General features: G+C 41.2%; 1 protein-coding gene across 1 annotated transcript in view; it reads right to left on the bottom strand.

Annotated features, from left to right (window-relative positions):
* LOC125766466 (uncharacterized) overlaps positions 1 to 19,375 on the bottom strand; it is a 62,551-nt gene that overhangs the window by 41,210 nt on the left and 1,966 nt on the right. The window lies entirely within an intron of this gene.

The following is a 19,375-nucleotide window of genomic DNA, read 5'->3' as shown; positions in this document are numbered from 1 at the left end:
TCCACAACATATGACCCACGGGATCGATCAACACGAATCGATCAATTAAACTCAAGGTCCATCGTAAACCTTCTCCCAACTCGACCCTTTATCTTTTTTTTCTTTTCTTCTCCCTCTCCATCCTCACTTCCCTCCAAAACATGGCATTCAGCACAGCAAAAAGTAACACTGGAAATACTACCGTTCCCGACCGTGGCCGTACCTAGCATTAAAAAGTTGGCCAGGACGGGAAATGCCTTCAAGTTGCGATCGACGCGCACACATAATGTGTTCAAACTTGCGCAACGAAATCAATTAAAACTATCGAACACAACGACGAATGCAAAAGCTGCAACCGCCGAACAGATGTAGAAGGAATGAAGTAGCAAATTATGCGCGTGAGCGAGAATAACCGAACGTAAAAACCAAATCCAAAAACACAACGCGAACGAAAACGTCCCAAGTGTAGGTCAACTTGAGGCGGCAGAAAGAAATCGTCTAAAAACACTACGACACGGGGTATTACACTCATCTTAAGGTAAGCTTCAAAGCGCGAAACGCAATCGTTTGCCAACTCATTCCCAAATCAGCATCCAACAAAACATGGTGCGCGCGACCTACAGAAATTCGGAAGTTCAATACCACACCTTTAGGAAAGCCAACACATGGCGTTTAGGGGTGGTAGATGGTGAGATTTTGTGAAGAGATTTGGTTTTGTTTTGACGATACGAAGGGGAAACAACATTTCAGTGTTTCCCAGGACGATCTTAAACGGTAGCGAATGGAATATGTAACGCTTCATGGTTATTGCGTTACCTCGGGAAATAGATGAACACTATTCGAATTGGGACAGTTCAAAGTAGATGCGTGAATGTTTGTAAATTTCCCATATGTAATCGGTTTATATATTTCCACATACATATATAAAATTGTTAGATGAACTAACTTAAAATTAAAAAAAAATATCAAGTTTAACCGGGGTAAGTCTAAAAAATTAATAACACTACAGCAACTTACAACTGCACATCGCTATTCAAAACTGACATTCAAAGTGACTATCCCTCCTCTTTTTTTTACACGATCAAATTGTCGCACATTCCATCGTTAACAACAACGATCACAATGTTCGGGATTGATCGATCAATCAACCTTTTGTGTTGGCCATGCTGTTCCGAGTTTCCCAACACGAAATATCGCTCAAAACGCACCCATTTCGGCACGTGTAATGACGTGCACCAATATTGTTGAGATAGCCCCGTAGAAGGTGTGCGATCATGGTTACAATTTCGACGCACCGTTACACCTTTTCCAACCGAAAAAAAATAAAAACGACACACGTACCACACTCAGTCAATCGTCAAATCGTGCGAGTTTGCCCTTCATTACAGTGTGTTTTGCGTTAGATCAAATATACGCAACCATTATACGAGTTCCCTGTCGAGTTGGCTTTCTTTACAGGACGGCAATACGTAACGCCGTTTCGCTTTCCTACACCGTCATCAAACTACTACTGTGGTCCATGATGACCCGATGAGGACGCTATGAGGTATTTCGATTACGCTGCGGTTGATGTATCGATGCGTTCACTGGAGGTGTCCACTTGCTCGGCCGGGTTGTGTTTCCCCACTAAAGAGGCGATGGTAATGCACTTTCGATTACAAACCAATTCGCAACAGTAGCATACAGCTAGATTCCCCTTCGCTTGGTAGCTTGTATGCGTCACGCGCTCGGTAGTAATCGACCGGTGTGCGTTACTAAAAGAGCGTCCCATGTGTATCACATGTATTCATCATTTTCACGCATTATGCCACATGTACCGTGAGAGGAGAATATTGAAAAAAGAAGAACGGGATGGAAAGGTGGTGGAACTACTCTTTGCCCTTCCCGACATTAAGTTGAACTGGTAGGAAAATGATGGGAATTGGTCAGTTTTAGCTTGGGGTCATGCATGTTAATAGTGATGAGAATAACAACTCGCAAAGTTGAATTGATGGAGTGAGTTACATTAATGAGTTTACTTTACTATTAATGAGTTGTATTAGATTAATGTCCAGGATGGAGTGAGTTACATTAATGAGGTAATTCTTAAACTAACTCTTTGAATTTTGAATTTTCGCCACAAAGAGTCATGAATCATGAGTGAATGAGTCATGAGTTCTTCAACTCTTGAGTCATGTAACTCCTTCATCGTATAACACTCGTCCCAAAGAATCATGACTCATATATGCAACTCCAGAGCAGTGTTTGTTAAAGTCCGGTTGTGTACGTGATAAAAGGTGCCGGATCTACACGAAAAGATTGGGTATCAAATCCCACCCGGATCTACAACAAAATCCTGTTGAAAATTGGAAGATCTTCAGAAGATCTCTTTCAATTCTAAGAAACTCTAAAAATGTTAAAATTTTAATTTGAAAATTCATGCAAAACACCTTTATAAAGTTTTTTTAATATGATTAAAATATATTGGGAAAATTATCCACTACGAATACAATCAGAAACCTGATCGGATGTTTGGAAACACAGAATAACGACAAGGTAGATTTAAAACCGGGACCATTCAATGGTTAGAAACTACAAAGCAGCAGCTGCTAGACACAACAAAGAGAGACAGAGAGCAAAAAAATCGAACGATCAAATTACATGCGGGCCGTGAACAAGCTTCACAACCAATTCCAATGCAGATCTAGCGAGTATGCGAGTTGCTATTGATTGGAATGCAAAGTATGCTAAGCATTGCTTCATGAGCAAACCGTAGTGTCCACCCTCGCCCCCAAAGCACCATATCCCACCACAACCACAACCTAGAACAACAACGCGTCGTGCCTTTTTTCATGGATCATATTCATTCAAACAGAACGTTCTCCTAACATGGGGCAGGTATAGGGCCGTTCAAACAGCGTTCAAATAAAGCATAGTGTACCATTTTCATGCCCAAAGGGGAAGCATCAAGCTATCCTGCTTCCACTCACGATCACACCCGAAAGCATTAAGCTGGACAATAATCGGATCAATGCCTTCTTAACAACGGTTTACAGCCATGGGGACCGGGGATTGATTTATTTCCCATCGTCACCGGTATCGGTCAGGTTCTTCCGGAGTGCCTACCGCAACTTGGGGAGCCACTCGGGGTCTTAGTATTGACGCATCTTAATCCAACACCAAAAGAGGCACGAAGTTTGGTGCCCCATTAAACGACACAATCGAGAGTGAGATAGATAAACAAATTACGGATGGAAAATTGATACACCCCTCGTACGTACGTCAACGCGGGAGTTGTCGACCTACTTATCCGGCGCTTGGACATACCAAAACCATGTGCCTGGGTGTATGGAAAAAGCTGGTGCTTTTGAAATGATCTTTTTTCTTTTACTTAATAATCAAGTTTTCTATTTCATCCTGGTTCACCTGGTTCGATACCACCGTTGCCCAGTGATGAGTGTTAACATTACCAAAAGGAAAACAGCCACCCAACTCCCCACTCGACTCCGTGGTCAGCTGTGGTATGCGTGTGTGTGTACCATCAGCGATCCCATATATCTAGAAATACACCAAGATCGTCGAACCGAGCCAGTTGAACCTGTTTCGCAATTCCAATCTACGAGCAAGTTCCAACATACCCAAACCAGGCTCGTTGTAAAGGAGAGCGAAAGGCTATCGCAAAAACCCTGTACAAGGTCCGGCAAGTGTCTCGTCTCTTAGTTTTTGGACGAGATTTTCACTCGGCCTTTCGCTGGTTTGTACTTGGGAACCATTTCCACACCACATATGGGGATCTCCTGTTGTTGGAGAGCTTGGCATCATAACGGATTTCTATTCTTGCTTGGGCATGTTTTTTGTGATCTCTTCAAAACTTTAACTCTCTTTGCATCACTCTTTATTATAGATTATGTACATGCTAGTGAATTTTTAGCATACGCTAGTTTTACTTTCATCATTGCATGTGGATCCAACGCTCTCCAACAATACTCGTATGAAAATCTGTTTCACTTCCTACGTGTCTTTACTACTGGCGACATTCGGTTACAGAGACGCACAAATAGCTACGAGATGTCGAATGAAACGCTGCACCAGCTGCAAAGTTATGCCATGAAAAGGTAAAGAATGTCAAATCGCATAACACATCAACCCACTCAAAAAGGCTGGCATTATGTCATAAAACCGTTGATCTCAATGGAATCAACTAGAGCTATGCAAAACCCCAACGTGGACGAAGCTTTTATGAAGAATGAAATTACTACTGCAAAGCATTACGTCTCTTCGGAAACCGTTTGCAAAACAATCTTGCTGTTCCTAATTTTAAACTATAAATTAAATATCACCCCATTCAATTAAGCACCATCGACACAGCAGAAAATGTCGTCCGAATAGCTGCGAGTGGTCCGTCAAACGATGGTATAAATTATCCAAACCATTAATGGCGGCACCACACGTGCCGCATGCGGCACAATCGTTAACGAGCGCTAGATTTATATCGCAGAAAAAAAAGAAGGACCGATCATTGTGGTGAGTAAATAAAACAAACTCCACACTGCAGGCGGTATAGTGTGGCGGGCCGGTGGCAATGACACTTCGGCCGATTTGAAGTAGCTTTTTCACACGTACCCACCAACTGTGGCGCATGGTTCAAAACAAACTCTTCCATGCCGCCTTCATCACCACCGGATAGGGTATGTATTGAAATAAGTTCCTTTGCACGACGGTGGACGCTCAAAAGGGTTCGTGGCTTCTTCGGGCATTAGAATCTTTCGAGTTTCGAGCTCGTTTTAAGCGGCATTGATCTTGCGTCGTGGACGGGAGTGAGAGCATTCTTCTCTCATTGGAAAGAAGCGCTAAATTACAGAACAATTAAGCTGGGTGAATGGAAAAGCTAAAAAGGTACAATAAATGAGCTACAATCGACGGTAAACATATGGATGGTGGATGGTGGAAAAGAATTTTTCCATCAACGGCGCCAACCAGTTTATGTTCGATCGATCTCGATACGCGGCTAAAGGTAAGCGTTTCTGATTGCATCAGTGGCGCTCTTCACAGATCCCATCCAATCGATTGTTGTTGAACCGGAGAGGCGAGAAGGTATGTTTTTTTCTATTCTTTTTCCCAACCTGCCTGGACAGCAAACGGGGAAAACTCGCACCAACATTCAAGAACGAACGTCCACACCCTGACATACACACATCAGCTGGACATGGACGGTTTGCAGAGGATCAAAAACCTGTCCCCGGTACGGTGGAAGAAACGGACATAAACATACCGATAGAAAGTTGAACCAAGACTAAAGAGAAGAAAGGCATGTACGAAAAAAAAACGGGAGCAGAAGATTGAAAGAAACACGCGAAAAAGAAAAACAGACCGTTCACCGTACCGAACCCAAAACAATGCCCGCATAACCGTAACCGTATAGCCGTGGCTACTTCTCAACTTGCCACGGTTCTCGACGTGCTCAACGACAACGGCATCTCCTGGCATTACTCCTATGCTACAAATCTTGCCAACAACAAAAAAAATCAACTCCAGCGTAACACACTGCTGGGACATGGATCGCGGGGCGTTGGGGTGGACCCGAACACCCAAAGCTCTGGTTGAGTTCGATCGACGTCTGACGGCTGCCGCCCGAGGGGCTACACGTTCAGGTTCTAGTAGGGGATGGAGAAAGATAAACCGTGGGTAAGGGTTGGCTAAAAGGGAAGTCATTAACCTTCGCCGTTCCGAAGTACATTCACTCACCGTGGTGGCGCGGGGGTTTTGGTCGCGTTCTCGAAACCAAGGAACGGCGACAAGAAGTGAAAAGGAGAACGAGAACGACCAGGCACCACATAACCTCGACACAACTTCGCAAATCGTTGTGTTGCGCCAATTGACCGGCGAATGACCGGCGAACGGTGAGGTACTTTAACGGGTAATAAGGTTGCTGCTGTGATTACGAGAATAAATTGTGAGAGTTGTTCCCCAAAAATCAAAATGATCATTGAAACAATACGATTTTAATATCAAATTTTTGTATTCGATTCTATTGAAGAGACTTGAACCAAAACATTCAATATTTTAAGCAATTATCAGAATTGAAGTATACTTTGGGGAAAATTATGTCTTTGGATCTTGGGCACTATCTACTATTAGGTGACATATGTCTGTTCAGATGTGACATAACTTAGTTCTGACTATCTGCTTAAAAATCAAAATGAATAACCCAAGTTTGGGGAGCTGCAAAGACTTAAAGGATGGAACGTTGATTACAAAAAACCCAACATAAATCCAATTCATGACAACTTTAGTACAAGTTTTTGGAACCGGTTTATTTCAAGAATTAAAGATGAACCACATTAAAGAACGTTTTGTTGAGAAAAATTTACAATTTGTGTCCAATTTTAATCAACATTCCGATCCTATTGAAGGAACCATATTCTTCAAACTGGAATTTCCCACCGAGGAATGTTCCTAAAACTATCTTCCCGGGAGCAGAAATTGACTTTCGATTAAAACTATACTAATGGGCGGAACTCATTAATCTCAAACGAACAACTAGTCTCGATCCGGATTCCACCTCAGAAGCTCAGAGCCGTCTTCAAGCTGATCCTATCGGATCACACGGGCGTACTTTTTTTTTGTTTTGTTTCGTATTTCATCCCACCCATCACCCAACCAACGCAAATGGGATTAAAAACCTGCCGCTTCACGATCGAATCAATCGATAGAGCGCAAACGATCGGATAACAAGTTTTGCCGCGAGGAGTTAGAGCGAACAGGTTTGCACCACTGCTGCTTGAGCATTCCTATCACACCACATCAGACGCTTACGCATTCTTCCTGCCCAATTAATAGTGCCCACTTTATGCATGCAATTTCTACCCCTTTATCGAATCCCAACTCACACACACAGGATGAACAATGCAAATTCCACACAAAATGGGAAAAGAAATGTACTGCACAGTGCTTAGAACTTCACCGAACGCATCTTCGTTGATTTGCATTTATTATCATGAAAAAGTTGCGCAAAAAAACCGGGAATTTAAAATTGATTTCTCACACAACTTCCCACAGGATTTTGTTTGGAAAATAGTGTTAAATGAATAAATTTGCTAATAGAAATAAATAAACAACACAGCAAGAATATTTTAATCTCGAACTTCATTATTATGCCACTCTCCATCGCTTTTGCGTTAGTATGGGCTTCGTATGATGATGTCGTTTTTGTGCCTCCCTGGGGTGTGTATATTGGATTTTTTTTTTCTTCTCTCTATCCTCCCCCCATGACATATGAGATACGACAACAATCCCCACACTTGCAAAGAAACAAAATGTGAAAAGGAACGAACGAGCAAAATCAACTTTCGTGTGATTTGCTTAAGCGTAAAGCTTCTGCGTTGCCAGTGTCTGCTACTGTCGACGACCAGAGATTGCGATAAATGCTGTCGTGACATTCTTCGCTAGTCTCCCCTTCATTGGCAGTGGTCGTCCTTGTCACAAGGACGCGCTAATTGCGTAGCAGGAACCTGCTGTGATCGGATCGATGGAAACACAAACAAAGCTAAGCGCAGAAGAAAAAAACACATCTTTCTCGGCACAGATGGCGGGTAAGATTGAATACGCCTGATCATCATTCCTCGATGGTGGAATAAATTATTCAAAACCTCGAAAGAAGATGACGTACAGACTGCAACAATATCTTCCACCTTGTGATAGATGGCTGAATGTCAACAGAAGCAGGTGTTTGAAAAATTTTCGACTGCAACGCATTAAACTTCCTCGATCCACGATCGGATTATTGTGCGTTGATTGACTATTCAGCTTCCTTCCGGACGACCAGACAGATCCGTTAATGAGCTGGCACGAAACCCGAAATGGCCCAAGACAAAACGATCCGTTGACTAATCGACCACTGACACGATCGGTGTTTTGGATGCCGCCCCGAAGATGAGAAAATCGTGATATTGGGATTATAAAAATCGAAATCGAAACACCCAAAACGATAAACTGGTCAGTTGTCACATGTTTCACGTTGAAAAAAAAATAATAATCTCACCCGGTGTCGGGTGTTTTAAGTACTGTGGTAGAGCAGGAATTTCCACTTCCTTAACTCGTCCACCTTCGATGAAGTTTGAAAGATCCGCGCGCCAAATAGCTTCCAATTGCACCGAATCGAATCGAAAGAGTTGCGGCTGTAAAATCTGTTGTGATGAGGTTTATGTTATTTTTTTCTCTACTTTTTCATGTCATTTATAGCCGTTGGCTGTGCGCTGCGCGAAAGGCAAAAGAGGATGAATAACTATTAACATATAAAACAGGATTTTTGTTGCACCGGCTAGCGACAAAACCAAAGCAATCAAGTGTTTTTGGGGACGAAAAACCTGTTCACGCAACTGGGGAGACACATTTATGTCTGGAAGTGGGGAGGAAAAAACTCACTATTTATTAGCGATCTACAGTAATCAATACGGTGATAGCTTTTCAGCCTGTCAGAATGTAATTTTAAAGGATTCCAAATTTCCCCCTGGTTAAATACAGATCGATATAGCTCAGGAGTCGTTAAACAGGTTTAAATAATATAAATAAAAATATTATGGATTAAACAAAATGGTTGACCAAATATACATAGGTAGTCCCTATGATAGCCGGCAACCATAAGAAGTAAATTTCAGCAAATAAAATAAAATTTAATTAATAATGTCATCTAATTAAATAATTTTTTTCAATCAAAAACTTGGAAGAGAACAACGACTTTCTACGGAGTTCTATGTCAACATTTGACAACCCTCCCAAGCTACTTTTACTGAAACGTAAACCTCTCCAGCCCCCATTCGGTTGCAGGTTTGCCGGTTCAGGTTGACACAATTTTACTCTCTTGCAGCAGCAAGTTTTCTTTCATTCATTGCTTCTTCATGTTGTGGACCATGCTTTAATTTTTTTTCCTTCTCTCCCGCAACCCCAAATGGTAAAGTCGTCGGCTATATCACTAGCACCAATGGCCATAAAATAAATAAATAAGTCCACCGTGAAAATAGAACGAACGTCAGCGCCCGGAGAGGGAATGAAATTTCTAATTTTCAGGTTATGAGCGCGAAACCTGACTCCCTCCGTGCTGATCCAACAACACTCGATCCCGGGGCATTGCTGAATGCCTGCACCACCACAACTTGCCACTACAAACCGCCACGATTGGATAACTGATTGGGCTGAGGGTGGTCGATTCCATTTGCACGTTGCACCGCTATGTACCCGGGGTAATTGCGTACCAAACCCATATGTACACATGATGTACGCTTACGTATAGTGTACCGCCGGTGATACACGTGCACTTCGACGTAAATGTGAACTTGCCTCGCATCTCTCGCTTGCACGTCGAGCGGCATTCGACGGAACGTTACCTATCATCATCGGCAACTGCAGACGGTACTATCCGATGCCCTGGGCAGCCTCGCGGCCTCAATTTCTAGTTTGTTCACTTTTCCTGTTCGCGATCGTGCACGAAACCAACGGCGAGCTGTACAACACCACCCTGTGTCAACATCGCGCTCTCCTAGGGGTCTTGCGATGCGGGCCATGTTGTCGTCGGTGGACCACAGAAACCGCACCAAACGATTGACTGCATTTGAGGGTGTCTTCATTCAATGGTGTGTTCCACGAAAAAAAGGAAAAATAAAACACATGCGCCAACATTCTCACGAGACTGTGAGGAAAAATGAAAGTTTTCAAGAACTCTTCATCATCGGGGAACTCTGAGGAGTATGTCATACAAAAACCACCTTTGCGTGGGTGTGTAGACTGTTGGATCCCGAAGATCTGGCAATGTCAACGTCAGTGGAACACTCGAGGTGCCTCTCCGGACATGTATTTCTGTTCCAGTGTCTTATCTTGACACCTGGCAATTAGCATACTAACATCTCGACTGTGTCTGCCAGGTGAAACCGGAACACTACACTTGACGGAAAAGCTTGGCATGCCAACGGGATATTTCTATTTTTGACTGACATAACCTCTAAAAAGCTCCATCAATTCAGGACAACTATAAAAAAAGTCAATTGCATGAAATGAATTCCCACGCAAACCCAAAGTGTTAGCTGCAGTATGCAGGTGTAGAAGGACCGTACGCGACCCACCAACAAGATCCATTCGCTTTTGCAATGTAATTTAAATGGTGTGCTCCGGTTTTTGAGGGGTTTAAAAAGGCTGGTCTATGTAAATTATTGCACCGTTCAAGAACCTACCCCAACCTTGCCACGAAGCACAACCGTCAGGGTGACCTTGCTCAGTAGCGGGGGGGCCAAACACGCTGTACGCTAGGATCAGAATGTGTGATGAAGTTGTTCTTGCTACTATCGGCTGCAAGTAGGCAGAACATCGCAATGAGCTGCCGGAATTGGTGTACCAAAATCGGTTTGAAACGGCTATCTCCCACAGCAGCTTTTATTTAGTGCCACATATACAGAGGAAGTGCACATTTCGGAAAGAGATAGACAAGTTGTTTGGGATAAAAGAGAACTTGTTCTTGTTTTGCCGCACAAAGAAAAGAACAGCAACGCAATAAAAGAGCGCCCTCCATCAGTTGGCGGTAAAAGAAGGCGAACTTATACACAGGCGTATGCAAATTAAGAATATTTCTTTCTCTCGATTCAGTTCACTTTGTAAGAAATTGTGTAAAATAAATCCTTTTGATAGAAATACAAAAAATAAAATAACGAACTTCAAATGACCTTCAATATCTTATTTCTTGTGGTTGCCTTTACACGAATACACCAACAAACACATCACCTTTTATAGCACACACATAAATCTTAATGAGAGAAAGTTCATCGCCATTTTTCCCCCCATTTTATAAACCAACACCACAGCGAAAGGAACATTCTTGAAAAGGATTGCTGATCCTGACCTCACCTACCAATCAACCTACGGCGGTAATAAATTGTGCCCTTGGTGCAAATCATGTGCACCCGGAGAAAAGGTTGTTGCTAATGTGTGGCAATCATTATGGCAAACCGATCGATTCAACCACGATGTTCCATTTTCTCGATCAAGCAAGTTGAACCAGCAACGCACGGGGTCATTTGGGAACAACTTATGGGAATAGCATCGATTCGATTAATCTTGAGCAAATTAACCTCTTGAAAGAAATTTCTGCACGATCAAGAGATCTGTACACGAAATGTTATTTTTATATATTAAAGCATTACTTTATACAGATGAGGTAAGTGAAGAACCATCTCGATTACATCCTAATTTAAGTTATGTATTTAACCTTAAATTCTGAATATTTTAGTTAATTTTTTTGTAGATTAACGAAGAATAACATTTAATATTTCTATAAAATGAATCATTTTATTATTGCATTTATTCAACTTCTTCCAAAATTACATGCAAATCTGCAAGCCACAAATCTCGTGCAAAATCAAGCAATTTTACGCGCCGTTTCGGTTCGTAGCCCGGGCCCTTTCGCAACAGGGAGTCCAACCCCCACAACCTTGACGAAGTTTGGAAACAAGTTCTCGGATGGGAGCTTTTTTTTTGGAAGACCTCCTGAGGTCAGGTTGCAAATTAAAACATGGCCCCCCTTGAAGTAGTCAGCAACTTGTGACGGTAGACTTCCCAAAAAAACCCCAAAAAAAGCAAACTCCCCCGGTACAATAGTCACCGTGATGAAGATTACTATGATCTCCACCGGACCCCAGTTCCACAGAAAGCGGAAAGTCAATAAGTCTCCGAAACGATGATACGCTTCATTTTGTCCGGGTGTTTCACCAATTTTCACTGCTTCTTCTGTTGCCAGATTTGGTGAATGGGGGATTTTTTTTTTGGTTTGGGGACTGCGAGATCTTGGGAGTAGACTTCTGAAGCTTTTGATACTTGTGTTCACCAACTTGTTGAAAGCATTCTGTTGAAAACGTTTTCCCATCAAGGGACCTGGCTCGCTCTATTCAGCTCACAAACGACACAGGTCAGCAGTAACAAAGCTGGTCAGCTGGAGCAGGCGTACTAATGGAGCACATGTCCGACGGGGATTTTGTGGTTCATCGATGCCCGAAGATGTTGGATTGGATGGAAGTGTGTGGAGAGGTGAATAAGCGAATAACGACCAAAGCACTATCGTCGCCGAGACCACCGAGTCTTAGGAACCGAAAGCTAACGGTACGTCGGAAATTTAACTCCACCGCATGACGATGATGTAGGCGATCGTGTGAGGTAGGAGAAATTCTTGCTGAGATACGCAAGAAAAAAAAACTCTCCAACATAGTGCTATGGGTCCTCTTCCCATTTTGTGCACCAAAAGCTCACAATGACATATTCGCTTTACGAAAGGCAATTTGCTACAGACTCCGTCAAACGTAAGATGAACGCAAGTAGCCATGGTTGAACGATCGTGGCATAAAATCTCTGACGGAACTGTCGATGAAGGAAGCAACAGTTGAATTTAATTAAACTTAACTCTGGTTTCTTTTATCTTAATGTCCATGTAGCAATAGGCTACATCTTAATGGTTTTGCCGTGTACAGAGTTAGGGATGTGCAAAATTATGGAAACAAAAATCCTCAAACTTCAGTTTCGAATTTCCAACGGCATTAATACAAAACCCAAACTTCACATTGCTATGAAAGAAGCGATAAAAATAACTACGTAAACCATCAAATACTTTAACCAACCAAAAATAACACACCCTGAAACAAGGCGAGAAAAGATTTTTCCAAGACTCCGTGACTAAGACCTTCAGCAGAGCAAGCGGTAAATGCCGAAATGAAACTAAAACAAATACATCCACTCGATGGGTTTTGCGAAAGAATGTTGAATCAAAACAACAACAAAAACCCACCTTATGTGATCATACCGAGGTCGGTACACCCGCTCTTACTAAGATGCCGGCATTAATTCTTGCGCCGGAAGTTCATCTAAAATTCAAACACTACCGAACCGTTTGCGATTGGCAAAGCCACTAAGAAAAGGTAACGAAAAAGTGTTTAAAATGATATTGCCGCTGTTTTGCGAAACACCCAACTCAACTCGACTGGCGTTGACTCGGCCAAAAGAGAGATGGACTCACTGACTAACCGACAAAAGGATGGCATCGGTTTTGTGCTCCGTTTGGCAATCGGTTTCTTACACGGTGGGAGTCTCGGAACGTAACCGCAGTAGTTACGGCGGCTACTCTGGTCAGGGGTTCGTTGGTTTGCTTCACCAATCAGCACGTCAGCAACGTCCGGATGTACACTGCTGGGCAGAACAATGGATCAATAAAAACTCAATCCTCGACCAGCGTCATTCATCATTCCACTATGTTTTGCGGTTAGGGGCAAACTACACACAGTGCAGAAGTCACACCTTTCGATCCAGTCAACGGTGGGTCCTCCGGTCGTCCAGTTGCTGAGATCTTCACACCAGAAATGTTCTCCAAGCGTTCCGGCACTACTTGACACAGATAATCTCTCGTGCTTGGCGTTAGTGGAGCTAGGCTTATGCAAACTGTATTCTTGATCCGACTTCACGGGTCCTTCACCTACACCATTCATTAGCGAATCAGCCTAAGCTAGGCTCCTCATCGTTCAGCCGGTCTCTCCACACATTATGCAATCTCTAACGCTTCTTAGCGTCCCAGACATCATCTTCGTGCTTACCTGCTACAACTGCACGAAAAAACGCTTATGAATCGCATCGTTGCACACGAACAACTCACACGTGCGCTGAGCAAATGAGCATAAATTGGTCATTTTAATTTCTGCCAAACTGAAATTTCTGGGGGTAGTACGGTGGGTGGTTTTGAACCTCGTCATCATCTGCTGCTGCTGCTGCTGACCTTGAATTCACACCCCATCGTGACAAGCGACGAACCCCTTTGCCAAAAGGTCTTCACGGGGAGTTACAGCGTATAGCTGGTACGTGAGGATTTAACTTTGACAGTTGAATTAAATTATATTAAAAATTCAAGTCACAGACCCACTGGTGGTAAATCTGGTACCCGCACATGGAAACCCTCCTGCCAAGGGTAATCGTATTTATGTATTCCGTTCGGTGCTGCTTCCTCTTCTTCGTCACACATCTTCAGCCAATCGGTCACAGTGCGGTGGTCAGATCGAAAGATACATGACAATGAATGTTCCGTTGTGGATATGGCATAGATCATTCGGTCACTGTCAGTGATTGTCGGGGTCAAATGTTGCATTTTCAGTGCAACTACTACACAACTGGTTTTTTTAATGGTGTGACATCAATTTGAAGAAATGTACAATTAATTCTTATTGGCCAATTTAAATTAAATAAATTCTTTAAAAAAAGGTTTAAACGTCGCAATCAAACGTAGAAAGCGAAGATAAAAATGTACTAAAAATCTGTAATGAATAAGGAGATGAAGACACCAACTTATCCATCTTGATAATTTGCTAACCCTAATAAGTAAATATGTCAAAACTCAATGGAATCATCATCAACGCGCAAAAATTTTTATTAACCATCTTAAAGTCAACTTTTTTTTAAACAACTTGTTGTTCCATCAAACTGCGTCAGCTGGTTGCAGCTTTTTTGTTACTTCTTCCATTCTTGAAGAAAAGTCAAACCGAATTGCTGACACAAGAATTATTTAAATAACAAAAAAAAAATCCCATCTTAACACGTTGCCCCATCTTCACGTCACCTGACACTGACCTTCAGAAGGACTTAGACAGGTCATTTATTTTTTACCACAAACGAGAAACACAAACTTTTTCATTCGTTTCATCTTCACTTTGCTACTTATCCACGAATCCGTCTAGTGTCGGGCTGGTGGAGCAAAAACTGCTCAACATTATTATTCGTATTTTCAGTTGATCGCTTCGGATCATTTTACAAGCATTTTTTGTTGAAGACGACACGGGAATGACGAGTCTTTTGAGGGTTGAAATAAAACAACAAACCAGCAAGCAAACAAACCAAAAAAAAATCACTAACAAACAAGGAACCGGTTTCAAGGCCCAATTCACCAATCCAAGATGATCGAAATTTTCTCCTCGGCAGGGGGGGGAGGAGAATGTATAAAAATGTTTTGCTTATTGTAATAAAATATTTATATCAAACGAAAAGCATCTTTTTTTTTCGAAAGGATAACAACCAAATGTCCAATACTATGTCCAATAAACGGTACAAACGTATATGGTAATATTTTATTGTTTATGATCGGTCATCAGAACCGTGCTCGGGATGCTGAGGTGAAATTGAATATTCAACAATCGAAGCGTGTTAATTTTTTTGTTGTTGTTGCCAAACTTTGTGTGCATCGGGAACCGGACACGGTGAAAAAGAAGGGTTGTTGTTTTTTAAATTTTTGATTTAAAATTATTACTTTACCCAACACTCACCAGGCAGACCAGTGGCACGCAATCATGCAGTGCGATTCCTGGAATTACAATTGGAAAACACAACGGGAACCATACCTGCACGTGCAACAGTCTCTCCACAATAATTAATCTCTGATCGGTGTCAAAATTTGTTTTTAAATTTAATAAATTGGACGTTCTTAATGTATCACTGATGTAAAGAAACATATCAATAATACGGACAAATTGTTCTTTTATTTTCTTTCTCTGTAAAGTATTGTTGGAAAAGTCTGTATGGGTCGGGGATGTAACACCACCACCGTACTGGATGTATATTACTTTAATCGAACAATCATCTGTACAATCACGCAAACCAAACCAAACTCCCTCAAAAATAAAGAAGGGAATGTTTCGTGATGAAAAACAACAATCATACACACGAAACAGAACGAGCCCTGAACGAGCAACTGTCATAATAATGGCCATTTTTGTTGCTGTTGGCCACTTGTTCATATGTTACAATAAAAACAGCAAAAATCTCCAACTGGACTTTGTCCCCTCTCTTTAAGGAGTGGAACAGGAAAGCTACAACAAAACATATAATGAGTGAAAACCAAAACGAAGGTGTGAGCATTCGAAAGTCCCTCGAAAAAAAACTTTACAATCACGTCAACGATCGAAATCGACGGGACTACATGGAGAATATTAATTTTATGCTTGTTTGAGGTTGGTGATCATCGCTGTTATCTTCTTCCATCCCGTTGTGGTGGTACTACGAACAAAACATAAATATAATTTTTGTCCAGATGTACGTCTTTTCGTTCACCTTATGCTTCTTGCTGTACAGGGTGGTAAGAGGTGTTCATAACATACACACACACACATGCATCGATCGTCACGATCTTTAGATTGTTGTCCTTTTGACTCCAATGTCTCACTCTCGCTTGGCACCGTTCGAAAATCTCCCGAAGGTACCGAATGAGCTGGCGACGGTCGCAAGAAATCGAATACGAAAGGAACATATGGAACATAATGTTGCTCCAATTACACCTGATCCGATCGTGTTTTTTTTGTTGTTGCTGAAACTCTTTTCTTCTTCTATTAATACTCTCACTTTTTTTTTGTTTGCTTGATCAATTTTAGCAACGTTATACACGTAATAGTAAATGGGAATAAACACTCTGCGGTTATTAATAAACACAATTAAAATAGCATAAACTAATAATACATATCTGAGTAGTGCCAATTAAATTAACATATCAAGCTAATATTCCATTTGCAAATCTAAGCAAAGCAGGAATATTCAAGCAAAATTTATATGACTCGCGCATCGCGATACCGTGGAACTTTTCTTTTCCTTTATCATTAATAGATAACGGCCAAATTATGCAACATCTCGTGACGGCACTGGTTGGTTTCGCTTTCCAGGTCCTATAAATAACCTTACACCAAAAACACTTACACCGACTCTGCCCAATAGATTACGAATGCATGGAAGTGGATCTTTCTCACGGGGGGAAATTTCTAAGAGTCCCACGTTTCTTCGTACGCAATTGATAATCAAATTAGGCACCTGCGTTTTGCGGAAAACATCACAAGACACCTGACCATGTGGAGTGGACGAGTGGAATAAGAAAGTGGATCCACTGATCATCAACTATCTGATGCGTGAAATCTTTATCTACGGGAGATAAGTGAATAATTTACCGAATTTCCACGTGATACACTTTCAGATATTCGCGTATTTGAAGTACCCTCTATCCTTGGGACTATTTATGGTGATTTATACAAATGTTTGGCCAGGAATAATTAAGGATGCTATAAAAAACCCAAGTTCTTCTTCAAAAGGTTTGAAGACAACCCCATGCAGCAGTGAAAACAGCGGGAAATTAAAAGCCACTGTACTGACATGCCATCTACCATCTACAAAGTATGATTCATGTACTGAAGATTCAGCAAAATTCCTTCCGCTCGGGTTGACACCGCAAAGAAACCTTCACGTCTAGGGCAGGGGCCAACAACACACACGCAACAGTAAACCGAGAGCATAAAACAAAATAAAGCCACCCCGTCGAAAAGGCCACCCAGACCCTTTAGATTTGGTGGATCGCCCTGGCTAAGGACAGGTTTGAATAAATAAAGAAAAATATCCCTTTCTTGCTGCTCTCCGGATCGACATACGATCCCAAAAAACAAACGACAAAGCCATGTTTCCCAAAATCATTTATTCTGCCAACCGGCAAAACAGCACCGGGCAAGTTTAAAAAGCAAATCATAAAATCTAAGGGAAACCAACGCAAGGTTGCGTTGCCGTAAAAGAGTGCAAGCATAAAACCAGAAAATGATTTAATTACATGTGGATGTTGTCTTAAGTTTTGTACCGTGCTGTTGTATTTGAAGGTTGTAACATAGCTAATTATCATTGTTATTATTATTATTATTGTTATTTAGTCCGTAAGAAGGACTTTAGTAAAATTTTGTAACCAAAATAAATACTGTTTAGTGTTGCTTAAGCGTAGGTTCATGATGAAAACTTAAAATATAAAATGTTTTTAAACTTATTTAAACGCATTAATTAAAAGCAAGCATGATTACCTTTGCACATGCAGAAAAAGTACACAGTATGATCCTTTTTAAAATATATCTTGTGATGAAAACAAAAATAGCAAATAAAGCATTAGTTATTTACTTGCAAACACGTTCGTAACTTTAAGTAGTTATGGGATAGTTTTTCATTAAATAAGAAATATTTTACATATCTTGAAATGAGTTCATAAAACAATTTTTTTATAGAAAATGTTTTGTTTTAATAAAAAAAAAATAATTAAATTTTATATGAAATATTTTTGAATAGTTTTTCATTAAATAAGAAATATTTTACATATCTTGAAATGAGTTCATAAAACAATTTTTTTATAGAAAATGTTTTGTTTTAATAAAAAAAAAATAATTAAATTTTATATGAAATATTTTTGAAAACAGCACCCCCATTTCGTACAGCGTCTGACTGATGTTTCGCTTTCAGTTAAAATAAACAGATCCACCGTACGGCCTTCAAGGTCAGAACAGTGACCGATAAAAATTTGCATAAAATTGACTCCCTTCTTCAAAACAACCGTACCAACACGGCATACCAATCGGTAACGAGGCCCCGAAGGCAAATACGTTTATGACGAATCATGTGATTATGCACTTTGGGATGCTTTACCGGGGCGTAAAGAACGGTATGGAAATACCTGCTCGGAAAATTACCAAACCATTTTGGAACGTGATTCCTCCGGCTTAATTCAGCTACCGTTCGGAATCGACCTTGATATGGATGTATGCATTTTGTTTCGTTTTTTATTTTTTGACAAGCATTTTTGACCAAGTTTTCAGTGCATTGTTTATCGTAATCGATCGTGTTTATTCCATTATCCCATTTTTCACACATTGTTTCACATCGGATCAAAAGCTGTAAGTTACACTGTCTTCATCGTTTTGATTGGTAATTAGACATATAGATACGCAGTACTTCCAGTAGCAACTATCTACGTTTTTACGCAACCTGCATTTGCATGAAGAACAAAACAAGCAACAACCCTTTGGAAGTGCCTGCAGCTTAGTGTCAACTTAAAAAAAATTGCCAACCCCGCGGTACAACGCATGATGCAAACACGATGCACTAATGACACTGAAATCAACAATGAGTGGCACTGGAGGGTACGGGACACACGTTGCGTAATGAAGCCACCATGCAAATTGCTGCTATGCCCATACGTACGAACACAACAAATGATCAGCTGACCGGTGGAGCAAGTTGTCCTTACTGTTTACCTGTATGTGCCGTAAACTATTGTGTCGTTTAAAAAGGCTCATTTGAAAATCGATCAATCTGGTAAATAATATTATCTATTGCGCGTGTGTCGCTAGAAAATTGTATGTTCCTTTTTGTCTTTCCACTAGCCAGTTTTTAACGATCACACTGATAAAGCGGACCTACAACAGTAGAGCTTCCAATAATAATCAATCCCGGATGGTGTGGCTGGATGAGCTCATTAATTAAATCGTTGCGCAAAGGATGCACCCCGCTTTGGTTGGTGATGTCATCCTTGTCGTGTCATACAGGATCACGTTTTTGTTCTGTTGCC

This window comes from Anopheles funestus, chromosome 2RL (genome assembly GCF_943734845.2).
Source record: "Anopheles funestus chromosome 2RL, idAnoFuneDA-416_04, whole genome shotgun sequence".
In the NCBI taxonomy this organism is placed as follows: Eukaryota; Metazoa; Arthropoda; class Insecta; order Diptera; family Culicidae; genus Anopheles; species Anopheles funestus.
Note: the sequence above shows the minus strand (reverse complement) of the source record. Positions and strands in the feature narration are given on the sequence as shown.